Source organism: Chiloscyllium plagiosum, unplaced genomic scaffold (assembly GCF_037043375.1).
Source record: "Chiloscyllium plagiosum isolate Xiang-an unplaced genomic scaffold, Cpla_swu_hap1 HiC_scaffold_3, whole genome shotgun sequence".
Taxonomy (NCBI): Eukaryota; Metazoa; Chordata; class Chondrichthyes; order Orectolobiformes; family Hemiscylliidae; genus Chiloscyllium; species Chiloscyllium plagiosum.
The window spans coordinates 156,181,963-156,197,006 of record NW_028270141.1 but is presented as its reverse complement, the minus strand read 5'-3'; the positions used below and the strand labels follow the sequence as shown (position 1 = coordinate 156,197,006).

The following is a 15,044-nucleotide window of genomic DNA, read 5'->3' as shown; positions in this document are numbered from 1 at the left end:
GTGCCTTAAATAAAACTTACCAACAGAGAGCCTTCTCACCAGTACCCTCAACTGACTACTCAGACATAGTGGAGACTGTGATAATACAGTAAACATCTGGTATTTCTGGTGCACAATTTTCACTAATTTATTCAGAGTGCCAGTTCATGAGCTGCCAGAAAAACAAAATTTGCTGTATTTGTCTACTCACTCAGCCTGTACTCCTCTGCAAATTCCTTGTCTTCTTCACAACATCATTTCCTACCCATCTAGGTGCTGCCTGCAAATTTAGCTATGTCTTCATTTTCCTCATCTAAGTAACAGATGTAAATTGTGGAAAGCACAACACAAACCCATACAAGACCTCACTCAGCACATCCTGCAATCAGACAAAGATCTACTTATGCATAATGTTTGCTTATCTTTCTTTCCATGCTAATATCTTGCCCCAACACCACAAGTTCTCATTTTTCACAACAACTTTGGATGCGGACCTGATCAAATGCCTTCTTGAAATCTACGTTAAATACAGACTCCTCTTAACCCACAGTACGTATCTCCTTCAGAGCTTCAGTAAGTTGATTAAATGTGATTTCCCATTGACAAAATTATGCTGACGCCTCCTCATGACCAAAGTTTTCGAAGTATACAATTAAATTGACTTACACCCCATATCAGGCATCAAGCTAACAGATCTATAGTCACAACAGATAAATAGCAAGCAGGACAAAACACCAACGTTTCACTGGAGGCTCATTGATGATGTTACCTCACATGATAATGAAACATCTGAGATCAAACCTACCAGCTCAGCGAGCAAACTTACAACCTGATCTGAGCTACAAATCTCCAAAATTTCAGATCTATAGCATCCTGCTACCTAGCTCCCTTCTTGGATAAAGGTTTTTTGCTGCTACTTTCCAGTCCAACAGAACCTTTCCTGATTCCGGAGTTTTTTTAAAAAATTAATACCAATGTATTAACTACTTCATTAACAACAACTTATAACAATTCCAGGAACGAGTACATCAGCTTGTCAACCTGCAATTCATTTACTCAGGATCATACAGGCTAAGAAAGTGCAGCATGAACGAGACCCTTCAACCAATTCTAGCTGCGACTGTCAAATATGCATCCATTCTACTCTCATTTTATGGCATTAGGTCTGTAACCTTTAATGCTCCAGCATTTCAATCTAAATTGTTGTTAGATGTCTTGAGGATTCCTGCCTCTACCACTCCCCTCTGGTGAACAGTTCTTTCTCAAATGCCCTCTAAACCTCCTGCCCTTACAACTGTGGTCACTGGTTACTCAATCCTCTCTTAAGAGGAAACATTTCTCTCCATCTAGCCTGTCTTTGCTCCTCCAATTACCCCTGAGCTCTGTAGGAAACAATTCCATTCCAGCCAGTCTCTCTTCACAGCTGAACATTTTGGTCAATCTCTTCTGCATGCTGTCTACTGTGATCATAACCTTCCTGTCCTGAGGCAATGAGAATCGCACACAATTCCCCAGTTTTGGCGAAGTTAACTGCTTCCACTTTCCTGCACTTGGCTCATTGTCGAGGCATTGCAATTGCACATGGAGATATTTCCTAAAGGTTCTGCATCCACCACTCTTACAAACACCGAGTTCCAAATTCACACCACCTTGCAGGTGAAAATATCTTTCCTCACATCTCTTGCAAACATTGTACCCTGCTCATTGATTCCTCCATTCAAGGCAAACAATTTCTTCCTGCCTACCCTATCTATGCCCCTCATAATTTTATACATCTCAGTCATATTCCCTCTCAAGCGCCCATGCTCTAAGGAAAATCCCAGTCCGTCCAATCTCTTTTCAGAACTGAAACTCTGCGGCCCAAGCAATATCCTGGTAAACCTTCTCTGCCCCCTCTCTAGTACCATCACATCCCTCCTATAACGTGGATTCCAAAACTGCAAACAATATTCTCATTATGGTCTTTTACAGTTCCAGCATCATCTCTTCACTCTTGAACTCTATCCCTTGACCAGTGAAGCAAGTTCTACCATTTGCCTTGAGCACTTTATCTGTCCTGCTACTCAAAGGACTGGTATGCGTGCATACCAAGATCCTTCTGCACGTCTCTCTTTCCTAGGGGCTTTTCTGCTCAATATATATGCCCTTGCATTATTAGCCCTTCCAAAATGCAATATTTCACATTTTTCAGGATTAAAGTCCATTTGTCCCCCTCAACACATCTAACCAACTTGTCTATTATTCTATAGACTAAAGTTTTCTTCTTCACAATTTATCCCACCACCAGTCGTTGTGTCATCTGCAAACTTTACTGATCATACCTCTTACATTCATATTTGGGTTATTAACATGCTCAACAAACAGGCTTCCCTCCAGTAAAATAGACGCCAAGTACAAATTTAAAACCTCAGCAATGTAATTCAGCTCCATACACACACTGCACATAGTCCCGAAAGAGCACATTATTTCTTTGGACATTGACCTGCCCCCAACATATTTATAAAACACTTGTGGATTTTCCTTCATGTTTCTCAACAATGCTTTTTCACGTCCACTCTTTGTTCTCATTTCCCTTGTAAACAATCCTTTCAGTCTCTACACTCCTCTGCAGCATCACAGTTTTGAGCCTTCAGAATCTATAAGCATCCCTTGGCATCCAGTGTTCTCCAGAATTGTTACTTAAACCCTTGAACTTTACGGGAAAATATTAGCTCTGCACTTTGACTATACCGTTCTGAAAGTTTTGCACTGCTGTGATGGGGATTTCCCTGCAAGTTGCTGCTCCCAGTTCACTTCAGCCAGACCTTGTCTTGTCTTTTTAAAATTAGCCTTCCCCCAATTCAGAGCTTGATTTTCAGGATATCTTTGTTCTTATCTATATCTTAAATCTAATTCAGTTATGGTTATTATCACCAAAAACTCCTGCAATGTGACGTATATCATCTCCTTCTGATTCATTCCCTAAAAATAAGTTCTGCACCAGTCAAGGCATAAGTTCTTCTCCAACATTCGACATCCTGGCTTAAAAGCTCTCCTGGACCCACTAAGAATCCCACCCTCTCCAAGCCGTACATATTTTAGCCATCCCAGATAATACTGAGAAATCCCCCATAACGCTTACATCTCTCTTGAGACTTGCTTATTTTTTTTAAAAACTTCAACCCCAATCAGGTGATCAACCCACTTTTTTTTTATTTCTACTCATACGGCCTCAGTTGAGGATCGAAGAACCATATTCTGCACTGTTCTGCTACCATAATGCACTTTGGTATTATCTGCCTGTATATTAACAAAGCACTTCTTACTATATCTCAGTACATGCAACAATAAAAAATTAATCAGTCACGACCCTCAAATCACTTATCTCATTTACAAGACTACTTGCACTAGAATATGTGCCACTGAGCTTTGTGATGCTCACTTATGCCTTGACTTCACATTGCCTAATAGACTGATTTTTCTTCCAAACTTGTCTGTAAACCACCCAACTGAACCTCCACTCCACATCCCACAGCCTATGCCAAATTAGGTTAAATCCCCACCAGCCACACCAGCAAACTTCTTGCAAGGATGTTCATCTAGTTCTAGTTGGGATGTAGCATGTCAGGCTTGAACAGAAACAAAGTCACTGATTAAGCAATCTTAAGACCTTACGTGCCGCTCCAACCCTTCAGCCACATAGAACATTACAGCGCAGTACAGGCCCTTCAGCCCTCGATGTTGCGCCGCCCTGTCATACTAATCTGAAGGTAAAAACAATGACTGCAGATGCTGGAAACCAGATTCTGGATTAGTGGTGCTGGAAGAGCACAACATTTCAGGCAGCATCCGAGGAGCAGTAGCCCATCCCACCTACACTATTCCATGTACGTCCATATGCCTGTCCAATAACGATTTAAATGCACTTAAACTTGGCGAATCTACTCCCGTTGCAGGCAAAGCATTCCATACCCTTACTACTCTCCGAGTAAAGAAACTAGCTCTGACATCTGTCTTATACCTATCTCCCCTCACTTTAAAGTTGTGTCCCCTAGTGTTTGCCGTCCCCATACTTGGAAAAAGGCTCTCCCTGTCTATCCTATCTAACCCTCTGATTATCTTGTATGTCTCGATTAAATCACCTCTCAACCTTCTTCTCTCTATAGAGAACAGCCTCAAGGCCCTCAGCCTTTCCTCATAAGACATTCCTTCCATACCAGGCAACATCCGAGTAAATCTCTTCTGCACCCTTTCCAAAGCTTCCACATCCTTTTTATAATGTGGGGACCAGAACTGTACACAATACTCCAAGTGTGGTTGCACCAGAGCTTTGTACAGCTGCAGCATAACCTCATGGTTCTGGAACTCAATCCCTCTATTAATAAAGGCCAAAACACTGTATGCCTTCTTAACAACCCTGTCAATCTGGGTGGCAACTTTCAAGGATCTGCGTACATGGACACCGAGATCTCTCTGCTCATCTGCACTCCCAAGAATCTTATCATTAGCCCAGTACTTTGCATTCCGATTGCTCCGTCCAAAGTGTATCATTTCACACTTGTCCACATTAACCTCCATTTGCCACCTCTCAGCCCAGCTCTGCGTCCGAGCTATGTCTCTCTGTGACCTACTATATCCTTTGTCACTATCCACAACTCCACCGACCTTAGTGTCGTTCGCAAATTTACTAACCAACCCTTCTAAGCCCTCATCCAGGTCATTTATAAAAATGACGAACAACAGTGGACCCAACACTGACCCTTGCGGTACACAGCTAGTAACTGGACACCAAGATGAACATGTTCCATCAACTACAACCCTCTGTTTTCTTTCAGCAAGCCAATTACTGATCCACACTGCTATATCGCCCACAATCCCATTCCTCCACATTTGGTATAATAGCCTACTGTGGGGAACCTGATCGAACACCTTGCTGAAATCCATATACACCACATCAACCTGTTTACTCTCATCTTCCTGCTTGGTCACTTTGTCAAAAAACTCAATAAGATTCATTAGGCACAACCTACCCTTCACAAAACCGTGCTGTCCCTGACCAGATTATTCTTTTCTAGATGGTTATAAATCCTATCTCTTATAACCTTTTCCAACACTTTACCAACAACTGAAGTGAGACTCACTGGTCTGTAATTACCAGGGTTGTCTCTCCTACCCTTTTTGAACACATATTTGTCTATTCTATCCACCTATTCATTTACGCTCCAGCACATTGGGGGGGGGGGGGGGGGGGTTGGTGGAAGGAATGGTTGTGGGGAAGTGGGGGCAAACATTGTGGAGTGGAGAGGTCAGAGGGGAAGGTTGCAAAAAGGAATGCCTGGACGGGATGGGGGGTGGGTGTTGAGGTAGAGGAGAGATGCAGGGCTGAAGACAGAGGAGACGATGGGATGGGCTCAGTGGTTAGCACTGCTGCTTCACAGTGCTGGGATGGGGGAAGGAGAGCATGGTGGGGTGTTGAGGAAGGGCAAGGAAAACGGGGGAATTGGGGGGGGGGAAGAGGAGAAGAGTGGGTGGGTGGAGAGGAGAGTGTGTTGGGGGGGATGGAGAATGTGGTGAGGGAGCAGGGAAAGGTGAAAAGGGGGGCTGGTGGGGGAGGGTGGTGAGTGAAGGGGAGGAGGGCGGTGCAGGAATGGGGAGTGAGCTGGTGGGCAAGGCAGTGAGCAAGCAAGGAGCAAACAGAGGGAGAGCAGGCGGTGAGTGGAGGGGGAGGGTGGTGAGTTGAAGGGGAGGGCGATGAATGTGCAGGGGGGGTGGGGGAGGTGAGGAGTGGGGAATGGGTTGAATGGAGGGGGAGTTGGGGCGTGAGGGGGTAGAGAATGGTAGTCAGGGGAGGGGTAGGGTGTTGAGTGAAGGTGGGGTGAGGGGTGGTGAGGCGTGAGAGGTGGAAGGGGAGGGTAGTGAGTGGAGGGGGTGGGGGGATGGGTATGGGGGAAGTGGAGGGGAGATGGTCAATGGGAGGGCAAGTGTGTGTGGTGAGTTAAGGAGAGGGGGTGGTGAGGGGACAGCGCGTGCCTAACGGCTTTCTGGTTTAAACTCCCCCTCCCCCTTCTCCCGCTGCTACTGCCAACGTTCGATGGAAAGGAAAACGGTTGCAGGCTCGTGCGCGCTTCACCGCAGCTACACGTCCAGACGGCGTAGGGTCAGGCCGAAGCTCAGCGCTCGCTGACTAAATACGCAGAGGCGAACCAGCCATCCGCTCGAGCCACATGAGAGCGAAGCCACATCTTTTATTTTCTCAAAACGACCAAAATACGGAAAATCGATGAAACTGCAATATTTATCGCAACAAAAACGGTAAAAATATACGGAACAACAGCGTCATATATGTGTTACCAAAATGGACCCGGTGCTGCAGAGACTTCTGGGGAAGGCTTGCTGCAGGCACAGCGCATGTGCGCCCAGTTCAGCATGGTGTATTAAACTGGACCATTAGGGGGCGTGATGGTTGCAGCTTGGACTCTTCCTCAGATCCCACAATCAAACAGGACTCACATTTGAAAGGTGCAGTTTCTATCTTACAGATTACAAGTAATAATATTGCAGATATTAAATTGTGTCTGTACAACAAAACATGGATATCTTTAGAGCTAGAGGATCGCTGGCATGGTAATCCAGAGACTCAGGAGAATGCCTGTGGCATATGAGTTCAATTCTCACCTTGGCAACTCGTGGAATTTGACCTCATTTAAGAAAGCATGAATTAAAATGTAGTCTGAGTGATGGTGATCATGAAACCATTGTAACGTGCAGTGAAAATTCATCTGGTGTACTCAAGTCAAGGGAGAGGGAGGAGGAACCACATGTGACTCCAGATCCACAGTAATATGAGGAAGGGTCACTGGACCCAAAATGTCAACTCTGATTTCTCTTCACAGATACTTCCAGACCTTCTGTTTTTGTTCCACAGCAATATGGTTCATTCTGAAATGACTGAGCAAGCAGCTCCATTGTATCAAACGGGTACAAAGTAACACCATAAGACAGGAGCAAAAGCCAGCCATTCAGTCTGCAATAACTCAGTAAAACTCACTGGAAAGGAACATCATTTATTGTTGAACATCAAAATAAGAGTCACAACTTACAACACACAAGGACCTATCCTAGCCCAGGGCAGACACTTCTGCAGATGCATCCTTGGATGTGTCTTTTATATACTGGTTCTGCTTTTTCCTCAAATCAACTTGTTCAGAAATGTTTTAGAGGTAAAAACAATGACTGCAGATGCTGGAAACCAGATTCTGGATTAGTGGTGCTGGAAGAGCACAGCAGTTCAGGCAGCATCCGAGGAGCTTCGAAATCGACGTTTCAGGCAAAAGCCCTTCATAGCTTTATTCCTGATGAAGGGCTTTTGCCCGAAACGTCGATTTCGAAGCTCCTTGGATGCTGCCTGAACTGCTGTGCTCTTCCAGCACCACTAATCCAGAAATGTTTTACACAGCTCTGGAGCAAACGGGATTTAGAGTCATAGAAACATACAACACAGAAGCAACACCTTTCAACCCAACTCGTCCAGGCCAACCAGATTAGATTAGATTACTTACAGTGTGGAAACAGACCCTTCGGCCCAACAAGTCCACACCGACCCGCCGAAGCGCAACCCACCCATACCCCTACATTTACCCCTTACCTAACACTACGGCCAATTTAGCATGGCCAATTCACCTCACCTGCACATCTTTGGACTGTGGGAGGAAACCGGAGCACCCGGAGGAAACCCACGCAGACACGGGGAGAACGTGCAAACTCCACACAGTCAGTCGCCGGAGGCAGGAATTGAACCCGGATCTCTGGCGCTGTGAGGCAGCAGTGCACATCTGTGCCACCGTGCCGCCCACATTTCGATATCCTAAATTAATCTATTCCAATTTGCCATATCCCTCTAAATCCTTCTTATTCATTTACCCATTTAAATGTTGTAATTGTACCACCCTAGGTTCCTTTTAAATCTTGCTCCCTCATCTTAAACCTCTGTCCTCTAACTTTGGACACCCCTAACCTGGGGAAAAGACCTTGACTATTCACCCTAGCCATGCCCCTCATAGTTTTATAAACTTCGATAAGGTCACCCCTCAGCCTCTGATGCTCCAGGGGAAATAACCCCAGAATATTCAGCTTCTCCCTGGAGCTCAAATCTGCCCACCCTGCAACAGCCTTGCAAATCTTTTTTGTATCCTTTCAAGTTTCTCAAAGCCTTTATTGTAGCAGGGAGAGTGGAATTGAACAAATTGAACCTGGGTTTCCTGACACAGAGGTTGGACAATACCGCAGTGCCACAAAGCCCCTGTATAGGGTTTATGCCAACAGAGGTGGTCTACTTGTTTTTTTGTGGCCTTCTCCCTGGTCTTTACCAACAATGAAATAGTTTCCACTTTTTTAAAGGACAACCCTCGGATTCAATGGAAAGCCATATTCAAAGTTCCTTACTGGACTGTATCTGCTGGTTTAAAATCTCTGTCTGGCCCATACCCATTGTGGCAGCTTTCATTGGGGGGCATCTTGTTTTTATTCAATCTTGTCGCCCAAGTTCAGGAAAGTCAGGCGAGGGTGTTGACTTATTAATAGTTCTGCCTTCGCTTTTCCCGTCCTCATATGCGGCATTGTCCTATAGTTGAAGAGGAAGCATGCAAGTTTCATTTCCAAAGATTCTGCAGTTGCTTTCTCATGCAAATACTTGAACTGCCCACTCAGCCAGACCATTTAAGGATGGATGGTAAGGTGCCAAGTGGATGCGCCTTACCCTGTTTGTCTTCATAAAGGTTTGAAACATCCTGCTGGTAAGTGGGCTTCACTGCTTGTTGTAAGGATTTCACAATGACTATGCATACTAAAAGATTGGCAGAGTTTTCTAGTGATTTAAGAGATGGTGGAGGCCATTCAGCACACCCTGATCCATTTTGAATGAGCATCAATAAGGATTAAATGGACCTGCAAAACCTGCATGTACTCAAACACAGGGTCTTCCTGGCTATTCCCATGGTGCATTGAGGCTGCTGGTTAGCCTTCTGGGTTTCCTGGCAGGTTTTGCATTGTTTGACCAGATTTTCAATATCTGTGCCTATGCCAGCCCACCAAATACACCTCCTTACAACAGGATATAGATCAGTTGGAGGCATGGGCAGAAAAATGGCAGATGGAGTTTAATCTGGACAAATGTAAGGTGATGAATTTTGGAAGGTAAAGTACAGATAGAAATTATACAGTGAATGGCAGAACCTTTAGGAGTATTGATATGCAGAGGAATCTAGGTGTGCAGGTACACAGATGACATAAGGTTGGATCGAGTGTGTTCATTTTCACTGAAATGCAGGACGTCGAGGGGTGACCTGACAAAAGTTATAAGATAGTGATTGGCATGGATAGAGTGGAATATATGAGGTTTTTCCCATATAAAAGGAGAGGTCAGTTACTTGGGGACACAGATTCAAGGTGCGAGGGAGGAAGTTTAAAAGAGATGTGCGAGGCATGTTTTTCATACAAAAAGTGGTGAGTGTCTGGAATGCGCTGCCAATGGAGGTGGTGGAAGAAGGCACAACAAGAAGCACCTGAACGAATACATGAGTAGGAAGGGAATAAAAGGATTTGGATCATGTAAGTGAAGATAGTTTTAGTATGGAAGGTCAAATGTAGCAGTGTGGGCTTGGGAGGGGAGTGGGGTGTGAAGGGTCTGTTCCTGTGCTGTATAGTTGTTTCTTCTTTGTTCATTTTCATTTTACAAATTCCTGGGGAGCCATTGTGCAATTCTTGAAGTATTAGTCACTAGGCTGAGTGTGAGACAAGCACTTGGGCTCCTCCATGATTTTCACTTCCCTAGCCCCCAACGCCTTATCTTCACCATGGGCATCCAATCCCTATACACCTCCATCCCCCATCACGAAGGCCTCAAAGCCCTCCACTTCTTCCTTTCCCGCCGATCCAACCAGTACCCTTCCACTGACACCCTCCTTCGACTGACTGAACTGGTCCTCACTCTGAACAACTTCTCTTTCCAATCCTCCCACTTCCTCCAAACCAAAGGAGTAGCCGTGGGCATCCGCATGGGCCCCAGCTATGCCTGCCTCTTCATAGGATATGTGGAACAATCCATCTTCCGCAGCTACACTGGATCCACCCCCCACCTTTTCCTCCACTACATCGATGAATGTATCCGCGCTACCTCGTGCTCCCACGAGGAGGTTGAACAGTTCATCCACTTTACTAACACTTTCCACCCCGACCTCAAATTTACCTGGACTGTCTCAGACTCCTCCCTCCCCTTCCTAGACCTCTCCATTTCTATATCGGGCGATCGACTCAACACGGACATTTACTATAAACCGACCAACTCCCACAGCTACCTAGATTGCACCTCCTCCCACCCTGCCCTCTGTAAAAACGCCATCCCATATTCCCAATTCCTTTGCCTCCGCCGCATCTGCTCCCAGGAGGATCAATTCCAAAACCGAACAACCCAAATGGCCGTCTTCTTCAAAGACCGCAATTTCTCCTCAGACGTGGTTGACGATGCTCTCCACCACATCTCCTCCAATTTCCCTTCTTCCACCCTTGAACCGTGCCCCTCCAATCGCCACCAGGACAGAACCTCACTGGTCCTCACCTACCACACCACCAACCTCCAGATACATCGTATCATCCTTCGTCATTTCCGCCACCTCCAAACAGACCCCACCACCAAGGATATATTTCCCTCCCCACCCCTATCAGCATTCCGGAAAGACTACTCCCTCCATGACTCCCTCGTCAAGTCCACACCCCCCACCAACCCAACCTCCACTTCCGGCACCTTCCCCTGCAACCACAAGAAATGCAAAACTTGCGCCCACACCTCCCCCCTCACTTCCCTCCAGGGCCCCAAGGGATCCTTCCATATCCGTCAGAAACTCATCTGCACCTCCACACACATCATTTACTGCATCCGCTGCACCCGATGTGGCCTCCTCTATATTGGGGAGACAGGCCGCCTACTTGCGGAACGTTTCAGAGAACACCTCTGGGACACCCGCACCAACCAACCAACACTTTATCTGAACACTTTATCTCCCGCTCCCACTCCGCCAAGGGCATGCAGGTCCTTGGCTTCCTCCATTGCCGGACCATGGCAACACGATGCCTGGAGGAAGAGCGCCTCATCGTCTGCCTAGGAACCCTCCACCACAACGGATGAATGCAGATTTCTCCAGCTTCCTCATTTCCCCTCCCCCCACCTTATCTCAGTCCCAACCCTCGGATTCAGCACCACCTTCTTGACCTGCAATCTTCTTCCCGACCTCTCTGCCCCCCCCCACCCTCTCTCCGGCCTATCACCCTCACCTTAACCTCCTTCCACCTATCGCATTCCCAACGCCCCTCCCCCAAGTCCCTCCTCCCTACCATTTATCTTGGCCTGCTTGGCACACCTTCCTCATTCCTGAAGAAGGGCTTATGCCAGAAACGTCGATTCTCCTGCTCCTTGGATGCTGCCTGACCTGCTGCGCTTTTCCAGCAACACATTTTTCAGCTCTGATCTCCAGCATCTGCAGTCCTCACTTTCCCCACAACATGATGTCAACTTCTATGCTCAATTCGTTATATTTTGAGATGGAGGGTTTCAACTCTTCTGTAGGATGTCATTGTGCTCCACTGTTTAGGGTGATATACCGTAGTTTTGACAACTAGGTCATTTTGAGTCCAAGCATGGATTTGCTTAGCAGATACTGGTAGAGTGCCCATGAAGTTCAAAGTCATGATGATTTCATCCATCTTCAGAGGTGAAGATAGGCTGGTGAGTAGAGGCAAGATGGCTCATTTGTTTTGGCTATATGTCTCCCTGGAAGATGTTCTAAGATATATTTACAGGCAGCTAATGGAAGAGTGCAGCAATGTATCTGAACTGATGCAATGGGAGGAATTGCCTTGTCTTCCTTGAAGACACTCAGCAAAGGTTTGTGATCACTTATATCGTGAAATGGTGACTATAAACATACTGGTGAAACTTTATCACTGTGAATACCATGACTCAACCTCCTTCTCAATCTGGACATGCTTCCTTTCTGCCTCCAACAGGGTCCGTGATGCATGCGCAATTGGACCTTCTGTGCTACCACAGCAACGGTGTGACAAAACGCCCATATCCCATAGGGAATGCATCACAGGTTACAGTGTGTGGCCTCAGAGGGTTGTGATTTGTAAACAAATGCTTGATTGATGTTTGCAAAGTCTGTTTTTATGGCATTTGCCATGACCATTTCTGTTTTTTTTAACGGAGGAGTGCCAGCTGGATCACCAGACTGGGTATGAATTTCCAATTACAATCTATGATACCTAGAAAAGACTTCAACTCCATTGAGTTCCTTGAAATCAGTGCCCTTTTTATGACCTCCACCTTCTCTTCGACAGGGTACAATCTGGCCTTGTCAACCCTGTACACTAGATTTGTTGCCTCATTTGCCTCATTTCCTTGTTTGCCATACATCAGCCGCAGAAAAATGCTGTAAAACTTCCTCAAAATTCTCCAAATTTTCCTTTGCAGTAGCTCTTGGAATTCATACATTATCCAGAAAGACGGTCACACTGGGCACCCTCTTCGAGGATGTTCTTCATCACCCTTTGTAAAATGGCACAAGCTAAACACAACCCAACGGCAAGTGAGTGCACTCATAGTCCTGTGTGAATATGGGACCCTTCACACAGGAATGTGGGGATGAACTTCCTGCATGACACCTCAAGTTCTAGTCGGAAGTAGGCATAACTTACTTCATATCTTATATTCCAGTTTGGAAAATATGGATAGTGAAGGCAGCGTTTGGTATGCTTTCCTTTCTTGGTCAGAGTATTGAGTACAGGAATTGGAGGTCATGTTGCGGCTGTACAGGACATTGGTTTGGCCACTGTTGGAATATTACGTGCAATTCTGGTCTTCTTCCTATTGGAAAGAAATTGTGAAACTTGAAAGGGTTCAGAAAAGATTTACAAGGATGTTGCCAGGGTTGGAGGATTTGAGCTATAGGGAGAGGCTGAATAGGTTGGGGCTGTTTTTCCTGGAGCATCGGAGGCTGAGAGGTGACCTTATAGAGGTTTACAAAATTATGAGGGGCATGGCTAGGGTAAATAGGCAAAGTCTTTTCCCTGGGATCGGGGAGTCCAAAACTGGAGGGCATAGATTTCAGGTGAGAGGGGAAGATATAAAAGACACCTACGGGGCAACTTTTTCATGCAGAAGGTGGTACGTGTATGGAATGAGCTGCCAGAGGAAGTGGTGGAGGCTGGTACAATTGCAACATTTAAGAGGCATATGGATCGGTATATGAATAGGAAGGGTTTGGAGGGATATGGGCCGGGTGCTGGCAGGTGGGACTAGATTGAGTTGGGATAGCTGGTCAGCATGGATGGGTTGGACTGAAGGGTCTGTTTCCACGCTGTACATCTCCATGACTCTATGACTATGTGACTCCCAGCCAGCTTTACAAACAAGCTTTCAATGCATGGCATAGATGATCTGTCTAAGCAGGAAATTCTGTTGACCATCAATTTATAATCCCCATGGAAATGAATCAAGTTGTCAGGTTTTAACACTGGGACAACTTGCACAGCCCATTCAAATTGTACTCGGTGTATGACAGTAAGTTCCTCGAGAAGTTCCAAATTAGCCCTTACATTGGCAAACAGGGCATAGGGGATCAACTGTGGTTTGAAGTATTTAAGTTGGGCCTGTGGGTCTACGTAGATCTTGCCCCGGCACCTTTTATGGTCCTGAGGCCCTCTTGGAGCACTTTGGGATGTTTCCCACTGACTTCATATAGTTTACCAGAACCCATTTTAAGGAACTGTTGCCAATCCAGGCATATTTTCTGTAGCCAGTCCCTTCTGAAAAGGTTGGACCATCATAAAGGGGAATCGGATTGTTTGTTGCCCATGTGTAACTACAGTTATAGTGGTCCCATCCCAATAATATGTAAGAGGTTCCCAGTGTATCTCGCCAATCAACCCTTGATTTTCTCAGGTTAAAGGCAAGATGCCCCATTAGAGTTACCTAAAGCTTTTCTCCCTAACAATAGATACAACAGCCCCGGTGTTCACCTCCATGTCTCGGAGATAGCCATTTACCTGAAGTTTTATCTTAATTGGGACCACTTTTGGAGCAGAGATGCAATTATTTACATCCTCATTTGTGAAGGCAGAACCAAGCTATGTGTTCAATTGTTCTGCTACTTCTCTGTTTTCCCATGATAATCTCCACCATTTCTGACTGGAAGGGTCCTACTTTTATCTTCATTAATCTCTTCACATATTGACAGACACTTTTACGGTAAGTTTATGTTTCTTCAAACCATACCCTCACCCTCATCCATTTCCCTCTCTTGATCAATCTCTTTGTTCTCTTTTTCAAAATTCTAAACTGCTTCCACCCTTCAGGCATGTTGGCAATTTTATATGGCTCCCATTTGGATCTAATATTATCCCTAATTTTCTTTGGATTATTTTTGCACTAGATAGGAATGAATAATTCTTGTAATTCATGGATATATTCCTCAAATATTAGCAACTACTTATCCCCGACAACTTTTCTCACAAGTTTCCTCAATCCATGATTGCCAATGTGTGTCTCATAACCTTGTAATTCAATTTGTTTAGTCACTCATATTTCTTCAACATACTGGTCTAAAATCCATGGAAATACTCCTCCTGTATTATTGCAAGTTTGGTTTGTCCAAAATGTATATCAAAGTCACCCATGATTACAGCTGTACCCTTATACATGCATCTCTAATCTCCTGTGCAATGGCTTCCCTTAGATTTCAGCTATTGTTTAGAGGCCTATCAGCAAATCTCATGAAATGTTTTTTGCCCGTGTTGCTTCTTATCTCTGCCCGTAGAGATTTCATATCGTGTTATTTTGGGCTAATATCCTTTCTTGCTGATTTTGTCCTTTACAAACAATTCTACCCCACCTTCTTTCCCTATTTGTCTGTCCTTCCTAAATACTAAGTATCCTTAGATGTTCAGTTTCCATCATTGGTCACCCTGCAGCCATGTTTCCATAATTATAACCATATCATAATCATGTACATCTATTTCTGCTGTTAATTCATTCA

At 45.2% G+C, this 15,044-nt stretch overlaps 1 protein-coding gene across 5 annotated transcripts in view; it reads right to left on the bottom strand.

Annotated features, from left to right (window-relative positions):
* Positions 1-6,326, bottom strand: part of znf318 (zinc finger protein 318) — a 118,501-nt gene extending 112,175 nt beyond the window's left edge. For 4 of the 5 annotated variants that reach the window (XM_043687407.2, XM_087984487.1, XM_087984484.1 and 1 more), the window contains exon 1: positions 21-3,018. The gene's annotated coding sequence lies outside the window, so the exon portion shown is untranslated. Of the gene's footprint in view, positions 1-20; positions 3,019-6,309 lie in introns of those variants that run through there. The other variant, XM_043687406.2, reaches the window with a different exon arrangement.
* Positions 6,327-15,044: the final 8,718 nt, after the last annotated feature.